The sequence below is a fragment of the Pleurodeles waltl genome, chromosome 8, assembly GCF_031143425.1.
Source record: "Pleurodeles waltl isolate 20211129_DDA chromosome 8, aPleWal1.hap1.20221129, whole genome shotgun sequence".
In the NCBI taxonomy this organism is placed as follows: Eukaryota; Metazoa; Chordata; class Amphibia; order Caudata; family Salamandridae; genus Pleurodeles; species Pleurodeles waltl.
In genome coordinates this window covers 781,465,981-781,486,714 of record NC_090447.1, presented here as the reverse complement: position 1 = coordinate 781,486,714, position 20,734 = coordinate 781,465,981, and positions in this window count along the sequence as shown.

Sequence of the window (20,734 nt, the reverse complement as noted above, 5' to 3'; positions counted from 1 at the left end):
GTCGTAATAGTGTGGCCAGTACATTGTCTTCCGCCTGGCTGTTGGTGGTTACCACCATGGTGATTTTTGATACCGCTGTGGCGGTTAGTGTGTTAAAGTGCCTGTCTGTGTGAGCAGTTTCCGCTGTGGTCATCATTCCATTTTTGTTACCTCTGGCCAGTTGGCAGTATTACCGCTGCTTTATCACCAACCGCCAGGGTTGTAATGAGGGCCTAAGTGTCTGCTTTACCAGTAAAGTGCCCACAATTGTCTAAAACTTGAATGTGACCTCTGTGCCAAGTTTGGCCCCGGTAAGCTCTTTAAAGTAATATGCTCATGTAATGTTATCTTTGTTCCAGGTCTGCCCAGGCTAAGCCTTTCAAAGTAATATAGCAACACTCATTGATGGGCACTTTACTTGTAAAGATGGCAAAATGACAAAGAACAATTGCATATTAATTATAGCACTCTGTTTGAATTATCCTCATGTATTATGAGGCATAATTTTAAAGGAATAATTCAGCCATGCAATGTAGACTCCATCAGATGACAGTGCAATGCGTGCTTCTAGCTCTATTGGGGCGTAGCAAAAAATCCCCTCCTATATCAAAAGCATCTTGTCTGGATTCTAACTTTCTGCTGTGTTTTATTTTATGTGTGGGTTTGAATTTTTCGATGGGTATAGATTGTGACGGCCAAATGAATGTCAGTAATCACTGTTTCAAGGAGTCTACTCTATCACCTTCAGTTGAAAACTTGGAAGCCAAAAGCTCATTCTGTCAGTGAAAGGTCAACATGACTGGGTCAAAGAATTTGTTCCCGTGGGGTGTGTGCATAAAGAAGGTCTCAAAGATTAAAAGTCTGAGGTGTAAAACCACAGGGCAGATTAAAGAGACCCTAGCGCCTCCTCGCACCAAATTAGTGTTATTTTTTTTATTTACACTATTGTGGTCCAACCAGGCCAAAATCGATGCACCAAATTTACAAAGTGGGGCAATGCATGCATTGGGTCACTTTGTAACCCTTTGCGCTACATTAGGCCTGCGCCAGACATAATGTATGTAAAGGGGGCATTACCCCATTAGGGGTGCAGAAAAATGGTGCAAGGAAATCTAAGCGATGTCTTTGCATAATGTTTTTTCTGCACTTTTAACTCCTGCTGAGAGCTGGCATTAAAAAGAGGCACACCATTGTTTCCAATTGGCCTCAATGGGCTTTGCAGGATTAGAGGCAACATTTTTTACACTAATCCTGCAAAGGTCCGAACTAACATCAAAACATTTGATGCTAGTTTCCAAACTATTGAATGGTGCGCCATATCTTAGATACAGCAAACACCTGGTGGCATTAGGGGGGTCGCTAAGGGATGCAAGAGAAGTGGTGCTGTACTGAGTGCAGCACCCCTTTTCTTAAATCAGGCCCCAGGTTTTTACTTGTTTCCTAAAAGAGGCTTCAGATGGAGCCTGTCAAATAATTTGGGGCAAAAAGTTCCAGATCTTTGGTGCCAAATAACTAAAGTAACTGTTGCAGATTGTAACTTTTTTACATTTAGGGACAGTGGCTAACTTGGCTTCAGATAAGCTCAGGCTCCTAGCTGAAACATAAGGTTTAACTAAAGACTAGAGATGATAAGGGTCATTATAGTTAGGAAATAGAATTTAAAAAGCATAGAAATTCACTTAAAAAACAAAGGTAACAGGGACATCATAGTGGTGGGGACGCGAGTTATAGTTACCTTGAGTGACGAGTTATAGCTACTTGAGATAACTCTAAGTATGCCATGTCAATCGCTATGGTTCTGTACATTTCAAATATCAGTCTAATTATAACGTCCCTGTAACCTTTGGTTTTTTACATGAATTTCTAGGTTTTTTAAATTCTATTTCCTAACTGTACATATATATGTTTTTCACTTAAGCAACCAAAGGTTATCTGGACATTATAGTAAGGCTCACATTTTAAATGTACAAAATCCTACATATCCAGCTGTTATAGTTATTTCGAATAACTATAACTCTTGCCCTAAGTTAACTATAACATGCACCCTCACCATGCACAGTTTTCTCCTCATAATTTAATTGCAGATATTACATTGATATTACCCCTTTCTCAAGACAAAGAGAAGCAGAATTTAGTTCAATATATATTTAATGAAGCAACTGTGTTCTATGTAAAAAGGCATGAATTGTGATTATCAGGAAGATGAAACAAAACACAATTACTATTGTGACCAGGAATTAGAAACAGATAAATAGGCCCAACATTCTGTCACACTTATGAATTTCAAATTCCTACCTGCACTACTAGAATTCTACATGAGAGCGACAGCAGTGTCAGCCCTAATTTGCCCATATTGGTCTCTGCAAGGAAGTGCCACTCCATACCGGAATAATAAACAGGGGGTGCCTATTAGTCTGTTGGCAGTCCTTACAAGTGGATGGAGCAACAAGGCCAGGTTCAGCAGAGCTGTAACGACATGGTACAGTGTAAAATGGCTGGCTGGAATGTCCCATCTAACTTAGTTTGTTGCAGCATGTTGTTTTATAACAACGTGCGCTGTTGTTCTCAGAACTGCCCTGACAAGAGAACTAAAGACAAATTCTTCATGGAAGGACAGCTGATAAAAATAATAAAACATCTCTGCTAAAATGAAGCCTTACTAAAATAATAAAGTAAATATATAGAAGGAGCTAGGCAAAAGGGCATAGGCCACAAGCCCAAAGCATAAAATAAATGTGCCCTTGCAAAGTACTAAAGTAACCTTACAATATCCTCCAGATTGCTGGTGCAAGAGTGCAAAGGTCTATTGTGAAAACCATGCTAAAATCACTATTCCTACACTACTTTTTAAAAGGAGACTAAAATGTACACAAAAGAGATACGACTTTCATGCTGACAAACAGGACAGACCAAAGTCCGGCTAAATTAAAATGGTCAATTTAGAATTTGAACAAAAAGAAAAGCAAATGAAGGCCAAATGTAAAAGTTCAGCAATAGTTGTGATCCCGTAAAAAAATCATCAATATCATCAATAGTGATAGAATCCAGGAAAGATCCCTCTCCGGTAGATGATAAGGTAACTAGCTCGTTGAGGGAGCACACTCATGTTCGGGTGCCTCATCCATAGATCCAGCCATGGAGGCAGCATTCCATGTAGTGCCAGTTGTTATAGCACCAAGATCAACTAGAACCACAAAGGGGGGCTCATAGGAAGTATCCTGCAGCAACTACAATGTCAATGGGCACGACTGGCAATGAACACTAAGCGAGAACACAATCAGACCTGCATCCAAAGAAAATACGCACTGCATATCAAGACAAAACTCGGGTGCATATTTAATTGGGCACCACAATCATCGAAAGATAGGCTGCATGCAATTCAGAACCAGTCTGAATGACAGTCACCAATTCAACACCAGTTCTCCCAGTATTGGTACTCCAAAGTACTGCATCATGCAATCACAACACAATTGGGCTAGTGGAAATGCCTTTTTTCCTCTTTGTTGTGATGGGGCAGCAATTGTGAATGAAAAACAGCAACAGCAGAATACTGCCAAGTAATGCCAAAGTTATTGGGAATCCCCCAAAAACAGTCATAAATAATGAGTGTACCCCTGAAGGTGTAACTCTAAAAACAGTTTGAAAGGTGATGACAAAACCAGAACCAAGAGCCTTAAAAAAGTGTACAAACCCAGCGGAACATTAGAAATGTGACAAATCAATTCACAGAAATGTTTTGGAAAGTTAAAATTTGAATGGGATTGTATCTCTGTGGAATACCTTGCTACTCAGGGATTGTTGGTCTTGCAGGCAGATGTAAGTGTCAAGTGCTTTTGAAACAAAAGAGTCTTCAGTCTGCTCAACTTGTCAATATTTACATTAGAAGTAGCAATATGAGGCCATATGCCTGCTACTTTTATCTCTTGTGGGTGGGAAAATATCACAATTTGGGATACGGAAATCATGTAGTCTATGATGGGCTACATACCACAGCAGCCTTCATTGTTCAGCATCACATAACTCCCATTCGAGAGCACCTGGAATGCTGAGTGAATCAAAGCAACAGGAACACCCTTCAGATAACAAGCTAAGTTCACTACTGAAGCATTACGCTGTGTGTAAGGCCAGCTGTTTAGAAATCATTGAATGTCTCACCGAAGTCTCACATTTACTGTCACAAAGAAAGACCTCTTTTATGCAATTGAAGCATTTGTAGGCAAAGGGTAGCTCCCACACCACATGAATGTAACTATCTCCTAATGCACCAATCTGTCTACTTAAAAAGTGTTTCAAGCACAAGGTAACTCAAATGTTTAAATGGGGAGATTAATTACTCTGGGGGTCATTTTGACCTTAGCGGTCTTTTTCCAAGACCACCGAGGGACCGCTGTGCGGAAGACCGCCAGTGGTGGCGGTTTGCCGCTCGGCCTATTATGACCATTGGCAGCTCTCCGTCCTTTTATGAACGGAGAGCCGCCAACAGCCATACTGGCGGGAGGCAGGGAAGTGGAGGTTGCTCCACCTCCACCGCCATGCCAACAGAACACCGCCTAGCGAATCATGTCCTGTGATTCCCCGTGGTGGTGTTCTGTTGACGGTGTGGTGTCGGCGGAGCAGCCCCCATGGCTCCCGTCCCCTCCCGGAGGATCGTCTGACCAGGTAAGTCGATCGTCCGAGAGGGGAGGGGGGTGGAGGGTGTTGTGTGTTGTGTGCGTGCATGGGGCTGTGCTCGTGTGTGTATGTAGAGGGTGTGTGTGAGTGCGTGTATGCTTGCGGGGGTGTTGTGTGTTTGGGAATGGGTGCGTGTATGTCTGTATGGATGTGTGCATGTATGTTTGAATGTGGGTGTGCGTGTCTGACTGTGTGTGTGGATGTTGGCATGTATGTCGGTGTGTGTGCGTGTATGTGTGTTGGTGGTGCCTGCGTGCGTGTCGTGTGTGTATGAGTGATGTTATGTTGGCGGTCGGGTGGGGAGGGGGTTCCTGCACCTTTGGGGGGTGGCAGGGGTGGTGGATGGGTAAGGGAGGGAGTCGGGGTGGGGGTGGGGGGTGGGGGTGGGGGGTGGGGTTGACCCCTATCAGTGTCAGGGAAGGAATTCCCTGGCACTGATAGTGCTTACCGCCATGGATTTCATGGCGGTTCAAACCGCATGAAATCCATGGCGGTCAGCCGGGTCAAAATACCTCCGGCGTTATAGTGATGGCCGCCGGGCTGGAGACCCAGGTCTCCAGCCCAGCGGTCGTCTCCGCCCTGGCGAGCGGAAAGGAGAAGCGGCGGATGACCATGGCGGTAACCGCCATGGACATAATACAACAAAAAAGACCGCCAGCCTGTTGGCGGTCTTACCGCCGCTTCTCCGCCTTCCGCCAGGGTCATAATGACCCCCTCTGTGTATTAACCACACTGCTGATGGAATTGCTGCCACAGTAAAGGGCAACGTTTCTAACTTCTCAATGTTAAGCATGTTGTACGTTGCTTCTTTCTTCACCAATATCTGTTGTTTCCATGTCAAAATAAATGTGGCAAATAACATCTTGGACTTAACATAATGCAAGGGCACATGGCCACTTTTAAGAACTTGTAACATCCAACCTAACTACATATGGACCTAAGTTGACTTTGTCCATGATGTAAAAATGACATCTCGTTTTGAATTATGTCAATTGCAGATGACATGATGTTCTTTAGTGTGTAAATGCGGTTGGATAATGTGTTCATAAAATTATCGATAACGGCAAGAGCTTTTTGCAAATTTTCCTGAACTATTTACCTTAAATGGGCATAGGCTTCCTATTGGGTACGTTTCCAAATATCATTATATATTGCATATATTTTTACCATTGTTGATGTAGTTTGCCATTGCTAAATGTGGTGATGATGGCAGAGTGTTGTGCACTGGAGTAACAAGGTTCAGGTCTGCTTGCGCCAAAACACCATGTGGAGTTTACAAAACATGCATGACAACCATTTTTGCCAAATGGTCACTTTAACCACCCATACGGACTTGAAAGTGGTGAATTACAGGTGCTGTTCTGGACACACCCAGTGAGGTGTTCTTCTGTGACGTTTAAAATCTTTCACAATTTTTTAAATTTAGCTGGTGAGGGAAAACTGTGTGCATTTAATTCCTTAATCTTTGCCAAGCCTGCACAACTTGTTTGCTGTACAGTTTCATTAAGGTATATAATTTGTAATCAAATAAGGCATGCTCTAAATAATGCTTCCCTATCCTGTATTTGTCAATCTCTAGTTCCCCACACACTTTTTAAGTCAATTGATTTCAACCAATATTCCTAGCCTTCCATAGTCAGCTGGGAAACAAAACAATCCAAATAAATCAATTTGGTATCAGTTAACAAACTGTTCCACAGTTTTGAAGGTGGCAATTAAAAAATAGCAACATGCCAGTAAAATACTGGAATTGTTCTACTTTAGTTTTGGAACAAATGTAGAGCTCCAACTCTATAAAAGTGGACTGAAGTGTGGTTGCACTGGCATTGACGAATTGCTTTTAATACTTGCCTACTGTTATTTTTAGCCTGCACTTCTTTTCCATGTACCTTTGCAGCAGTTTCTACTAATAACTTCATAGTTTTTATAATTTTAACTTGAACAGGGGTGGTTTCATTGAGATGCACTAGTCTCAATTTCAATTGGCTAGTGGGTTACCAATTGTGTGCCTAGGGGGCGGAGTCAGTTAGAGTTCCAATCAAGTAAATGGACTGCAGTACAGAAGCACTGTGGACCCACGCAGGGGTGCGCCAAGGGCACACCAAAGGCGAGCCCGTCTGCACCTGACCACGACCAGCCGGGCCAAGGGCTAGGAACCCTGCACCTTTTTAAGTATTTCTATACACTTCGGAAGAACTAAAGATACTTTGGACGTCATCTCCCTGTTAGCTGTTTGCCTCTCGAAAAAGGAGTGAATTTGCTGATCTGTAATGGCTGCAATTTTTCCTTCCAAACAGACGAGATAAATGTCAATCTAACAATTGCTAATCGTAACTATGATGTTAGTATGACACTTCCTCATGCTATTTTCAGGAATTAATTCCGTGTTTTTATAATATAAATTGCAGCTCCTTCTCTAAGCACCAGCAATACCTGTTCACCTTTTCTCTGTGAATGCAATCCTGACACCATGTTCTTAACTGAGACTTGGCTTCATGAGGGCTGATGTGATTGCTGCTCTTCCCTCTAATTGCTCAATTACTTCTATCTTTCCAATCGGGAGTTATTGCCACAAGCATTACTCATCATGGGAACAACTTCCAATTAATGACAGCTGCATCCTTAAAACGGAAGGCCTAATTGAGCACTGGTCAAAAATGGACACGATCAAACAGCACTGGATGCCAATGTACAGAGCCGAGATGTGGTCTTTTTCAATAACTCATCCCTAATGGTAATCATATTGTGAAAGCTACCATTCCCCAGGTCACTGTTTGTCCTGATGAGACCCTGGTATCCTTCTTAAGGGTCGAAACGTCATCGACAGCCAACAAGACAGACCTTATTTTTTACTATTTAAATGAAGAGATTTGCTCTTTGGATAAATGTGTTTAAATTCTATATGGAGGCTGTCTTTGTGTAGATACACCAATGATTAGAGAAATACCAGTGATTGATTTGTGTTTTGATTTGTGTTTCTTTGTGTTATGTGTGGTGTACTTTTCACTGGGGGTACCATTTTTTTTCACCACTGCGTCTCTTGTAAATATCATACATAGATATTTTATGATTTGACGGTTGCTCACAACAATAAAAAGTATGTGTCCTTACATATTCGAGTACTGGTTGCAATGTATAAAATTGAGATGTTTATGAAAGATTTGCAACCGTCTACATTTTAGCATTGTTCTTCGATTAATTCGGTAGCAAGATTTCCTGCTTTAGTGGGTATTTTTCTAAGAGTGAGTTTCACATGAATGTGTGCTTCCTTACACAACTGCCCCAAGACCATTTTTAAAGTGGTTAGAGAACTCTCTGATTCTCATAATGTGACTTCCGCTCACTCGCTCTCTCAGACTCAGTGCTAGGAGCTTGCCCTGTTCTTCATTAAAAAGGTGGCAGATATTCATCTTCATCTATCCAAAGATGCTATGCAATCCCTTACTTAGTGTCACTGCCATTTTTAATTACTCATTGAAGTACTCTCAACAATAACTTGGTGACAGTGTGAACAGATCTGGCTCAGCTCCTGCTATGTCACCTTGGTCCCCCCTTGACTTTTCTACCTTCTCCACTATCCTTCAGTCCATCAAGTCAGGCTCCACATTGGACCCTCTACCTTCTAAGCTTTGCCTGTTGGATTTGACACTACTACAGACAATGGTGGATCTTTTTAACACTTCTTTACATGAGGGTGATATCCCTCAGAGCTAGAAGCATGCTAGAAGCATGCTATGGTTATTTGGCTCTTAAAAAAACCTACTCTGGATGCATTGATTTGGTCTAATTTCCGCCCAATCCCTAGGCTACTCGTGAACTCCAAAATGTTGGAGAAGCATGTGAATGCTCTGCCTACATCTTATGTAGAGGCTCATTAGTTTTTTCATCCATTTTAGTCAAAATTCAGGGCTAGTCACAGCACTGAGTCTGCCCTCCTTGGAGTCACCAAACACCTCTGATGACTCCTGGATAGGGGCTGTACCACTGCACCTATTTTATTAGTCCTTAATGCAGCCTTTGCTATTGTGTCTCATTCCACCTTGCTCGAATGTTTGTCTTCTTTGGGTTTGAAAGGAAAAGCACTTGCCTGGCTAACATTGATTCTTAAGGACAACATGTTTCAAGTCTCTTCATCCAGTGCTATATCTGAAGCCCTAGTCTTAATCTCCTGTGTCCCCAAGGCACTGCATTAACTTTCCTGCTATTTAATATCTACATTTATGCTCTGGCAGACATAGAGGAGAGTTGCAGTTTGACCCTTTTCCCTACACATATGACAATTATTTTCTTTTTGTCATCTGCTCAGGATCATGGACCTTCTGATCTTAACCTGAGGTTGAGCCAAGTGGCTACGTGGATGAGTGCTTACTCTCTCAACCTTAATGGTGATTTGAGGGAGGTCATGGTCCTGTGTAAGCACATCCAGCTTTGGGGCCCCCAACACTCACCCGATTCCTTGGAACCTCAGGTGTCTAAAGTTACCTCTATCTGTTTTGCTGTGATGAAATGGGTGAGGAAGATCATCTGGATGATCCGTCAATCTGCCCAAAGGACTGTGTTCCAAACTTTAACATTATCTAGATTAGATTACGGTAATGTCCTATATTTGGGAATAGACTGGGCATCTATCAGGCATCTGCAGATGGTCAAGAATTTGGTGGCCATATTGCTGTTTTGGCTTCCCAAACATACCTCAGCCTCTCACCTTTTTCTTGAACAGCATTGGCTCACAATCTCTAAACAGATCCAATTCAAGGCTCTTTGTTACATGTTTAAGGCCAAAGGTGGAACAGGTCCATGTTACATCCAAGACCTAGTGACATCTTACATCACTTCTCGTTCCATGATATCTTTTATTTGGCCTTCTGTACTGTACCTAGGTTCCACCTGGCCCGAATGGGAGGACCTTCTTTTGCAGTGTTAGGCCCAAAACTGTGGAACTCCCTTTCCGAATCTCTCAGGGTGTGCACCTATCTTCTTGAGTTCCGTAAAGGCCTAAAGACATAACTATTTTAACTTGACAGTTTCGCTTCTGTCATGCTTAGTGCCGGAAACACTTCTGGGTAGCTGGGTGCTCTACAAGACAATAAATAAAATAAATAGGTAAATAAAACTCCCAGCTGGCAGAGTCGGGCAATGTTCCCATTCACAGGGTGTTGGCTTTGTGGAAAAAGTAATGTCCTTAATGATGTTAACAAACCATGTCCCCATAATTTGTAGTTGTTTAATAAAAAGTGTAATATTCATGCTCAGATAGCATAGAATCAATTGTTTTTACATCCCAGTCATCCAAAACAACCCCTGGTGTTATACTATAATTCATAGATAACTTTTAATACTTCTGGAATTTGAATCATTTCTGTAGAACCAAAGATATCGAACAATACTTTATCCCAAACAATCCTATCTGGTATTGGAATAGCTAAAAAGTTCACTAGGGACATGTCCCTTTAGACCTTATGTGAGGATAGGGATGGTTTGAAAACCTCATCCACCAGTTCAACAGCAGAGTGCTCAGGAAGACAGTGACTATGGGGGTCATTCTGACCTTGGCGGTCTTTTCGCAAGACCGCCGAGTTACCGCCGCGGTGAAGACCGCCGACCGCGGCGGTATGCCGCTGTGCGCATTCTGACCGCAGGGAGCGTTCCGCCGGAAAACCGCCAGCAGCCACACTGGCGGTCGGCGGGAAAGTGGAGACTGGTCAACCTCCACCGCCACGCCAGCAGAACACCGCCCACAGAATTACGACCCACATTTCTGTGTGGCGGTCTTCTGTTGGCGGTCTTCTGTTGGTGGTCACCTCCCCATGGCTCCTGTCACCTCCCGGAGGACCAACGCACAAGGCAAGTTGATCGTCCGTGAGGGGAGGGGGTGGGGGGGGTGTTGTGTGATGTGTGCGTGCATGGGGGTGTGCGTGTGAGTGTGTAGAGGGGGTGTGTGAGTGCGTGCATGCGGGCGGGGAGTGCTGCTGTGCCTATGGGCAATGTGTGTAGTTCGGCGGGTGCGCATGTCGGCATGTATGTGTGCGGGTATGTGTCCCCGTTGTGAATGTGTGTGTGTAGGGGGTGTGTATATGTGCATGTTGGGGGTGTGTGCATGTCGGGGTGCGTGTATGTGCATGTCGGGGTGGGGGTGGGGAGGGGGTTCGTACCACCTCTGGGGGGTGGCAGGGGGGTGGAGGGTGTGGGGGGAGGACTCGGGGGGCAGTGGGGGGTGGGGGAGACCCCTATCAGTGCCAGGGAAGGAATTCCCTGGCCCCGATAGTGCCTACCGCCATGGTTCGCATGGCGGTTCCCGACCGCCAGAAACCGCGGCGGTAAGCAGGGTCATGATACCGTTGGCGGTCTTGGGTCGACCGCCGGACCGGAGTGCGCAGACTCCAGCCCGTCGGTCATGACCGCTGTGGCTGTCGGAGTGGGGAAGTGGCGGTCGGTCGCGGCGGTGACCGCCGCGGTCAGAATGCCATTTTTAATACCGCCGGTCTGTTCGCGGTCCGACCGCCGCCTCTCCGCCGACCGCCAAGGTCAGAATGAGGGCCTATGTATCAGCAGAAAGAAAACAATGACAAAACAAATTCAAAGAAAGAAGGCAAAAAAAGTTAGAAATATCCACAGAAAGTACCCTGGATAAATCAGAAAGTTGTTTTTAAGCCAGTTAAAAAGCTCACATGATATTGATACAGGTGTTGTAGAAGACGCTGAAGACTTTGAAAATGAGTTGTTGATGTCAGCAAAATAACCAGAAGCAGTTTGTGCAAATACTGGAGCAGTGTAGGTGAAGGAGAATTGACAGATGTATCCCTTTGTGGTTCATAGTACGAGATTCCATTCATTTGTGTTGAACTTGAATAGTAGAAATCATCAGTTTACACATTTCTTGTCGTAGATTCAGCCATAGGAACCAATGAAAGTACATTTTCCACCCTCCCCAATCTTGGGGAAGTATCTTCATCGTTGTTTAGTTCCTGTAGAGATACATCCTGTTTTGCAGTGAGAGAAATATATGTGAACTACCCAAGAGTGCTCATGGGCTACTGTGCAGGATCGGGCACATGGTGCAGGTTGACATTGTCTATTGAAATGAAGTAGTTTTCTTTAGAATCAGGCAGCAGTTGAAAAATTATTTTTCTGGCACTGTGTATTTCCAGGACTGGAACCGGCGCTCTACATGATGGGCCAAGCTCCTTCTTTACAGCATGTTTTTTATGCACTAGAGCCCCAGCTTTAGGAATCCAGGCAGTGGATGTTCTTAGCAAATCCCTCATTCCCAAAGTAGTGGCATTTGCTGATGAGTTTTCATTGCATATCTGTTGTAATTCCTGCAAGACAGTGACACATTCATTTATGTCAAAAGATGTTTCTGCCACCACCACGCCAGAGCCATCAAGATTTGGGACATGCAAAGGTATCCCAAAATAGACTCTGTGTGGAGTACATCCTCCCAAAGACCTTCTGGCCAGATTATTTAGTGTTCTCTGGACTCCATACAGGCAGTGCAGCCAACTACAACCTGTACCTAATATTCTTGCTGTTAAGGATTGCTTTAGTCCTCAGCTTTTCTGCTCCACAATCGGATTATAGGGAGATGATAAATGCAGTTGACACCCAATGTCGCCATGGTGTCCCTGAATGCTCTGGAGGCAAAAGCAGTGCCCTGGTCTGAGTGGAAACCTGCACCAGCATTTGTCTGATGTACACTTGCAAATCTTTAATCAGATAGTGCGTCAGCAGATCATTGTGACCATACCCATTGGAATCTGGAACATGAGTCAACAGTGACTAAGATGTATTTGTATGCACCATCAGGTTGTAAGGAACCACAACGGTCCAGGTACACATATTGAAGTAGTTTGTAAGAAACTGAGAGAGGTGTCTGCTTTCAGATTTATTGGTGGACCTTTTAATTTTTTGACAGATGTCACAACAAAGGACATACTGTTTGGTCTGTTTTTGTAGACCGGGCCACCAATAAGGTTTTTGAAGTAAGGAAATATATGGGCAGAAGCAGCCCCTTCATGTGCTGCTTTTATGATATCTAGACTCTGGTCTTGGTTGGGGATCAAACAATTACCTAACCCTGGTATTTTTGCAAATGCAATGTTTTGAGTTGTAGGAATATTTGGCAGGATATGCCTTTAGTGAGGGCTTGCTGTCAGCCAAAGCCTTCACAGCAGCCAGTCTTTTATCATCCGGTTTTGTATAAGAACAAGTAGTTTCAGCAACAGAAGCCATAGCTACTGTTGATTTGGCTGCCTCATCGGTCAAAGTGTTTCCTACAATGTGTACTCCAACACATTGGTGCTCCAATGTATGACCTACATGAGCCTTTGGTAGATTGTCTTTAAGATCTGCTACCTTCCCCCACAATAATTTGTGTTCGATGGTGTTCCCTTTTGGAATCTTCAAACCAATTTTGGTGCCAATAGTGTAAGTATTTATTGAAAGACTGGACACAATAGTATGAATAATAGGCAATCACTGTAGAAAGTTCAGGATCTATGTGTTTCACTTTCAAAATTACAGCTCTGCAAGTTGTGCAGTGGGTCCCCTAGGGTCTGTGTATAGGTATGTTGAGGGAGGAATATACCATTCCTCATTACCCCGCTCATAGCTGTGTAAGCAGCAAAGTATTGGTGTTTGGTACCCATAGCTGGTTGGGCTAAACCATCAGTGTAAAGAATGATCCGGTATTGTTCAAGAGGCAGAATGTTTGTAGGGATTGGGTGTTCAAATTCATATTAAAGGAATACTTGTGTCTGAAGTTGTGGATGAAAAACATATTCAACATCAGTGGCCATTGAGACGTTGCCCATTTGATCCAACGTGAATGTAATGCTTTTGCATTTGAAATGATAGCTTTTGTAGCAGCCTCAAGGGCTGGTATTGGGGTAACAACAATAATGTTTTTCCCCTAGACTGGAGGTCTCCCTTTTATGACAGTCATCTGCACAGCAGTGAGAATTTGGGTGTAAAACGCTGCTCAATGTTGGAATACAAATGTGATTTGTAAGCTATTGGTATGGTGCAACATTCATTGAATGCTAAATAGGCAAACTTGATGGCACCAGGAATTACCCTGATGACCAAGTTTGTTTTTTTGTCACTTGTGTGTAAGTGTTTACCTTCAAGCATGTCCTTTTGCAATACTCTAAGAATACATGTATGTTTAGGTGTCCAATGTTTGCCTGAAAAATCTGGATGTATTAAATCATAACGTGGTTTTATGTGTTGTGCATAATCTGGAATATAAATTCTATCTAGGTTGAAAAAAACCAACAATGACTAGCATTTTGATGGTATTAGGCGGTTGTGAGTGGACACATTTCTAGAAAGTGGGGTGCCAGACTCTTTTCCTCATCTGATAACTTGTATCCTAAAAATAGGACACTGGAAAAAATGATATTTGTAGCCCAATTTGGCAAATACCACAATAATGTGGTCCACCTTTTTTAGGTGTGTTCTGAGGACCACATCTGTGAGGTAGATATCATCTACATAGGACAAAGCCTCAGAATCAATATCATGTAATATTGATTTTACATAGCCTCAGAACAATTGTGGACTGTTCTTATAACCTTGAGGGAGTGTGCAAAATTTCCACTGACTGCCAAGTGCACTGAAGGCATTCAAATCTCAAATTTCAGGTGCTAAGTTTTGTCAGAAAAAACATTGGAAATATCCAAGGTTGCTTTGTATTTTTGCACACTAACTTGTTAATGAGTGCTGTGCTGTGTGAATTTTGTATTGCAGATGTGCATGTATGACTGTAAAAGTGTCTGTAATCTAGAACTATTCTATACAAATGGTGCGGCTAAGCTACAAGAAACAAAGGGCTATTCATTAGTGATATGCAGGGTTCTATTACTCCCTGGTACTCAAGTTGTGAGAGTACTTATCAAACTGGTGTGTGGGGGACTGAGTCAATCTCACACCGTCTGGTAGCTGTTGGCCTAAATCTTTTTCTGCTAGCTAGCAACACCTTACCAAAAACCAAAAGTAAAGGGGATTTGTGTCAGCCTGACACATTACACTCTCTGACTTCTCAGGGAAGTCGTGGTGGAACAGATCTTACAGCTTTCTCTCAGTTACACAAGTTTCATATATGCAAAGACAAACAGAAGCAGGATTTGGTTCAATATATTGACTGAAGCAACTATGTTCTAAGCAAAAAGGCATGAATTGCGAGTATCAGGAAGATGAAAACACAACACAATTACTATTGTGACCAGGAAAATGAAACATATAAAAAGTACCAACATTCTGTCAGAGAAACAAAAATAAAATCCCTACCTGCACTACTAAAAATCTACATGAAAGTGATAGCAGTGTTAGCCCTAATCTGCCCTTATTGGTCTCTGCAAGGAAGCCCTACCCCTTTACCTGAATAAGAGGCAGGGGATGCCTGTTGGTCTGTTAGCACTTCTTCCAAGTGGATGAAGTGAGGATGCCAAGTTCAGTAGGGCTATGACAACATGGTACAGTGTAAGATGGCTGGTTGGAATGTCCCCTCTAAATTAGTTTGTGGCAGTGTGTTGTGTTACAGTAAAATGTGTTGTTGTTCTGAGAACTTCCCGGACATGATAATGTGCCTTTTCTGTGTAACGTAAACATCGTGCTCTTAGACAGGTAATACTTGGTAACTTATCATGTTGTGCAGCCTTAGACTGAGCACAAAATGAAATGCTGTGCAAAGGAACTAATAACAAAGTCTGCGTGGAAGGATAACTGATAAAATAATAAAACATGATAAAATTAAGTTTTGCTAAAATAATAAAAAGGAATACATCAAATGAACTAGGTAAAAGGGCACAAATCCCAAACTAAAATAAATGTGCTCATGCAAAGCGCTAAAATAAACACTCAACAAAAAAATATATTATATACATATAAATAAAAATATTTAAAAACATTTGGTCTGAAAAGCGGAGCACACAGCTGTTGGTGCAGGTGTCAGGGCTTAAGACCACAACCCTCATTTAATGTTTCACAAAAGCCAAAGAAACACGCATTCTCAGAAACAAGGTAGGCAGATTTTAATCTCAAAGGCAGGCAGCATTGTCAAGTACCACAACGCATTTCAACATTCCGTCTTCCTCAGATGGTATCAATCTGTTAGCACATTGTTGTTTTCCAGGTCATTTTATAGGCACACAAGGCATTATGGGATATGTAGTTGCAATTACTGCTGAAAACATAATTAACTATTGTGCAGGCACCACAACTCTCACAGTGATAATCAAAGTTAGTAAAGTTCCATTATTCATGTCGCTCTCACGATATTCATTGTCCAAATTATTGCTGGTGTTCTCTTGCTGTTAACAATGTGCACATCTTTAAATGCCTGCACTATTACTAGCAGTAAATGAATTCCCTTGTTTAAACAGTACCTCTGCGAGTCAGGGAAAGTTCATAGTTGGTGCCCCTGTCTCCGGACCCTCTGGGCATTAAAGGGCACATTGTCATTCTGGGGTATGAGTTCAAAAAGGACTGTGCTCACTAGATTCCTCTGATTGTTGAGTGGCGCCAGGTGCATTAGAAATAGGCGACCTCCGGTCTTTGCAGTATTCCATGTACAAATACTAGAGCAAGGGATCAGTATCTCCTCACCATCCAACTTTCAAAACCTCTTGTCCTCAGTGCTGGGTGCTTCTGCTTACAAAATAGAAGAAGAAAAAATCAGTCTGAAAAGCGGAGCACACAACGTTATAGTTAGGCTCACATTTTAACCCATTCTATGCTGGGGACGTAACGTTACGTCCACCGGCACAGTGCTCCTGTGCCGAGGACGTAGCCATTACGTCCTCGGCACTGAGCTCAGAGGGAGCGCTAGCGCTTCATCTGTGGGCTTCCCTCCCACCCCAAGGCAGGGATGGAGGGGAAGCCCTTCCCCTTCCACCCAAACTCTATTTGCTTCTAGTGTGCAATCGGAGAAACAGGTGAGTTTCTCCTCCTGCAGGTGGGGTGTTTCACTCAAAGAGGCATCGGGGGAAAGGAAAGGGTTTTCCTTTCCCCGGCGTCTCTTTGAGCATTCCTGCTGCCCGATCGCAGCAGCAGGATGCCCACTAGAAGGCAGGGATGTTTTTTTTATTTTTATTGTGAATGTTTTTTGACAAGGGTTGCTCCCTTTTGGGGGCCATGTTTGCTGTGGCCCAAGGGGGATATAGAACTGTTTGCCATTTATGCCCCCCTCAGGGGCAGATCAGCCTATTTTTTTAGGCCCATCTGCCCCCAAGAGTCACTTAGCCACCAGGGACAGTGTGTGTGTGTGTGTGTGTGTGTGTGTGTGTGTTTAGTGGATCGGGGGCGGCCCCTTGGGCAAGGGTCGCTCACCTTTGGGGGACATGTGGTTTATGGCCATTACTGCCCCCCTTGGGGGCAGATCTGCCAATAATTTTTAAGCTGATCTGCCACCAAGGGGGGCAGAAACCACTTGAACGCCAGGGATGTTTTTTTATTTGTTTATTTATGTGGGGGGGGTGCCCCTTGCCCAAGGGTCGCTCCCATTTGGGGGGCATGTTTGCTGTGACCATTTCTGCCCTCATGGGCAAGGGTGCCCCCCAAGGGGGGCATAGAGCTCAGGGATAGTGTGTGTCCTTTTTTTTGTTTGTGGGTGGCCCCTTGGGCAAGGGTCACACCCCATGGGGAAACACTATTAAAGGTATTTTCTGCCCCCCTTGGGGCAGATAGGCCTATTTTTTAGTAGGCCCATCTACCCCTATGGGAGGCAGAATTCACTTAGGCACCAATTTCTAAATGCTTGATGGTGGGGTGTTTGTCAACTGGCGAAGTATTTGCATTTGTGATATTTTTTTTTCTCCTTTTTGTTCTAGTTCAAAGCTTTTGCTTTCTTTGCTGTCTCTCCTTGCGGTTTTAGCAGTGGTGGACCTGCAGTTTGCATAGTTGCATGTTTTAGGTAAGTAAAAGCAATTGACTCCAAAGGAGTATTTTTGCCATACATGGAGGGCATGTTTGTAGGTAGTGTTCTAAAAGCAGGATTGTGTGTGAAATTGTCCTTAGATTTGTGCACAATGATATTTGTGTTGTCTTATTTCTAATTTGCTTTTCTTTCTTTCTTTTTAGTGGGATATAATTGGTGATTGCTGTGTCTGTGCAGAGTAGTTGCTGGTGAGTCAAGCTTTTTTCAGGTAAGTGAGCGGTATAGTTTTTGAGTTTATAACTCTTACTGATAAAGCTACACTTTATTACTTATCTTACACAGTGCTGGTTGTTGGTGGTGCATTTGTCCAGTTACTTTTTGTGGGAAAGATCATGGCTAGCCGCAAGATAACCGCTCAGCATGTGGTTGGGATGCTTTTTGAGTCATTGTCTGATCATGATTATGAGATGGACTCTGCATCTGAGGCAGAGGAGGAAGTGAGAGATTCTGGCAGAGAAGTTTCCGTTGGAGAGGAATCTTCTGATGAGGAAGCCACTCTCAGTGCAGATGAAGGGCCTGTTTTATAGGAGGACACTGATGTGCCATTAGTGCAGAAACCTGGGGCTGAAAGGTTTCCCATTAGAAGACCTGAACTCTGGGTTGCCCCAAACATGGAGCAGCGAGCGTTGCCTGCCTTTACTTGTCTCCCGGGGTGTAGAGTCAATAGAGTGAACTTTTTTCCTGTCAATTTCTTTGAGTTATTTGTGGATGATGTGTTTTTGGAAGAGATTGTTGAGCAGACTAATTTGTATGCGGAGCAGTATTTGAGGGACAACGCTGCTAGACTTAGGCCACACTCTAGAGCTACCCAGTGGATTCCCACAAATTTGGAGGAGATGAAAAGGTTTTTGGGTTTGACTCTTTTGATGGGGTTGATAAGGAAGCCGTCACTGGCTTCTTATTGGTCTACTAGTCCCTTGATGGCAAAAGCTATATTTCCTAAAACCATGAGTCGTAATTGGTATTTGCTTCTTCTTAGGATGCTGCATTTTGTTGACAATGCATCAGCCTTGCCACAAGATCACCCTGATTCTGACCGTCTTTTAAAGATTGGCCCTGTCCTTGATCATTTTGTAGATCGGTTTTCAGAGGTCTATGTTCCAGGCAAAGAAATAGCTCTGGACGAGTCTTTGGTCCTCTTTAAGGGTCGTTTGGTTTTTATGCAGTACATTCCTAGCAAGAGGGCACAATATGGAATTAAATTGTATATTCCGTCTGAAAGTAGTACAGGATATGTATATAGGCCCTCATTCTGACCCTGGCGGTTCTCTACCGCCAGGGCCAACGGGGGCGGGAGCACCGCCGACAGGCCGGCGGTGCCCCCTTGGGCATTCTGACCGCGGCGCTTCGGCCGCGGTCAGAACGGGAAAACCGGCGGTCTCCCGCCGGTTTTCCACTGCCCGTAAGAATCCTCCAAGGCGGCGCAGCTCGCTGCGCCGCCGAGGGGATTCTGACAATCCCTACCGCCATCCTGTTCCTGGCGGCTCGCCCGCCAGGAACAGGATGGCGGTAGGGATTGTCGTGGGGCCCCTGGGGGCCCCTGCAGTGCCCATGCCAATGGCATGGGCACTGCAGGGGCCCCCGTAAGATGGCCCCGCTAGTATTTCACTGTCTGCGTAGCAGACAGTGAAATACGCGACGGGTGCAGTAGCACCCGTCGCACCTTCCCACTCCGCCGGCTCGATTACGAGCCGGCATCCTCGTGGGAAGGGAGTTTTTCCCTGGGCTGGCGGGCGGTCTTTTGGAGACCGCCCGCCACCCCAGGGAAAAACTCATTATACCCTCCGCGGTCTTCTGACCGCGGAGCGGTATAATGGAGGGCGGAATCCTGGCGGGCGGCCTCCGCCGCCCGCCAGGGTCATAATGAGGCCCATAGTTTCCGTGTCTATACTGGTAGGAATTCCAGTATTGACGCCCCTGGTTGTCCTCCCACTTTTGGAGTTACTGAGAAAAGTGTGTGGGAACTTGGTAGATGGCTGTTCAACAAAGGTTACCATTTGTATGTAGATAACATCTACACTACACTGCAGTTGTTCAAGGAATTGTTTAGAGTGGACACTGTTGCTTGTGGCACAATTTGTTGTAACCAGAAAGGCTATCCAAGGGAGCCAGTCTGTAAAAAACTTGAGAAGGTACAGTGCAGTGCCTTGCGGAATGATGAGCTGCTAGCTTTGAAATTTTCAGACAAGAGGGATGTCTACATGCTAAGTACCATCCATGATGAGAGTACTTCCCCCGTGACTGTTTGGGGCCAGGTTGCTGAAGTGTGCAAACCTGTGTGCATTTTAGATTAGAATAAGCACATGGCAGGTGTAGATAGAGTTGGTCAGAGGTTGGATCCTTATACTGCTATTCGTAAGTCTTACGTTTGGTATGAGAAGTTAGCAATTCACCTCTTCCACTTGGCAACTTTTAATGCTTTTATTGTGTTTAAGGATAGGTCTCCAGAGTCAAAGATGACATTTGTGAAATTTCAGGAGTCAGTGATAGAGAGCCTTATTGTGGTGGAACAGGCAAGAGATCCTAGAGAAGCAGTGGTGGAGGATGTGGCTAGATTGAAAGATAGCCACTTTACTCCCACGCCCAAAAAAGACTTTCCAGCTAAGAAATGTAGAGTCTGTGCTCGAAGAGGTATCTGGAGGGAGACTCGAATGTACTGCCCAGATTGTCCTTCAAAGCCTGGGCTGTGTGTGAGTGGTTGTTTCAAGAATTATCACACCCAGAAGAATTACTGGGAACTATCATGAGTGTAAACTGCCTGTTTTATGTTTTCATGTGTTCAGTTTCATGGTTGGCATTTCTGTCATGTACTTAGTTAGAGCTTTTGTGTTTGTAGTTTTGTAATTATTTCTAATTAGTTAGTGGTTTCTTTGTTTTTCAAACAAAAAAAAAGTGATGCCATTGTGTGTGGACTGGCGCTTGGCTGACGGTGTCCATATTGACTTGCTGTTGGATACTGCAGCACACTGCCAGCCAAACGCCAGTCCACACACTCCCATCAGCAGTTGTGATTGCTGTATCAGGCATTTGGGCGTATGTAAGTGATGGGCCTTTGCGTGGCGCTCTCTGTTGATGCGAGTGTTGTAATGTGCTGGGCCCGTGGCTGGCGGTGTAAATAGTTTTGTGCATGTCATGTATGAAAGGTGT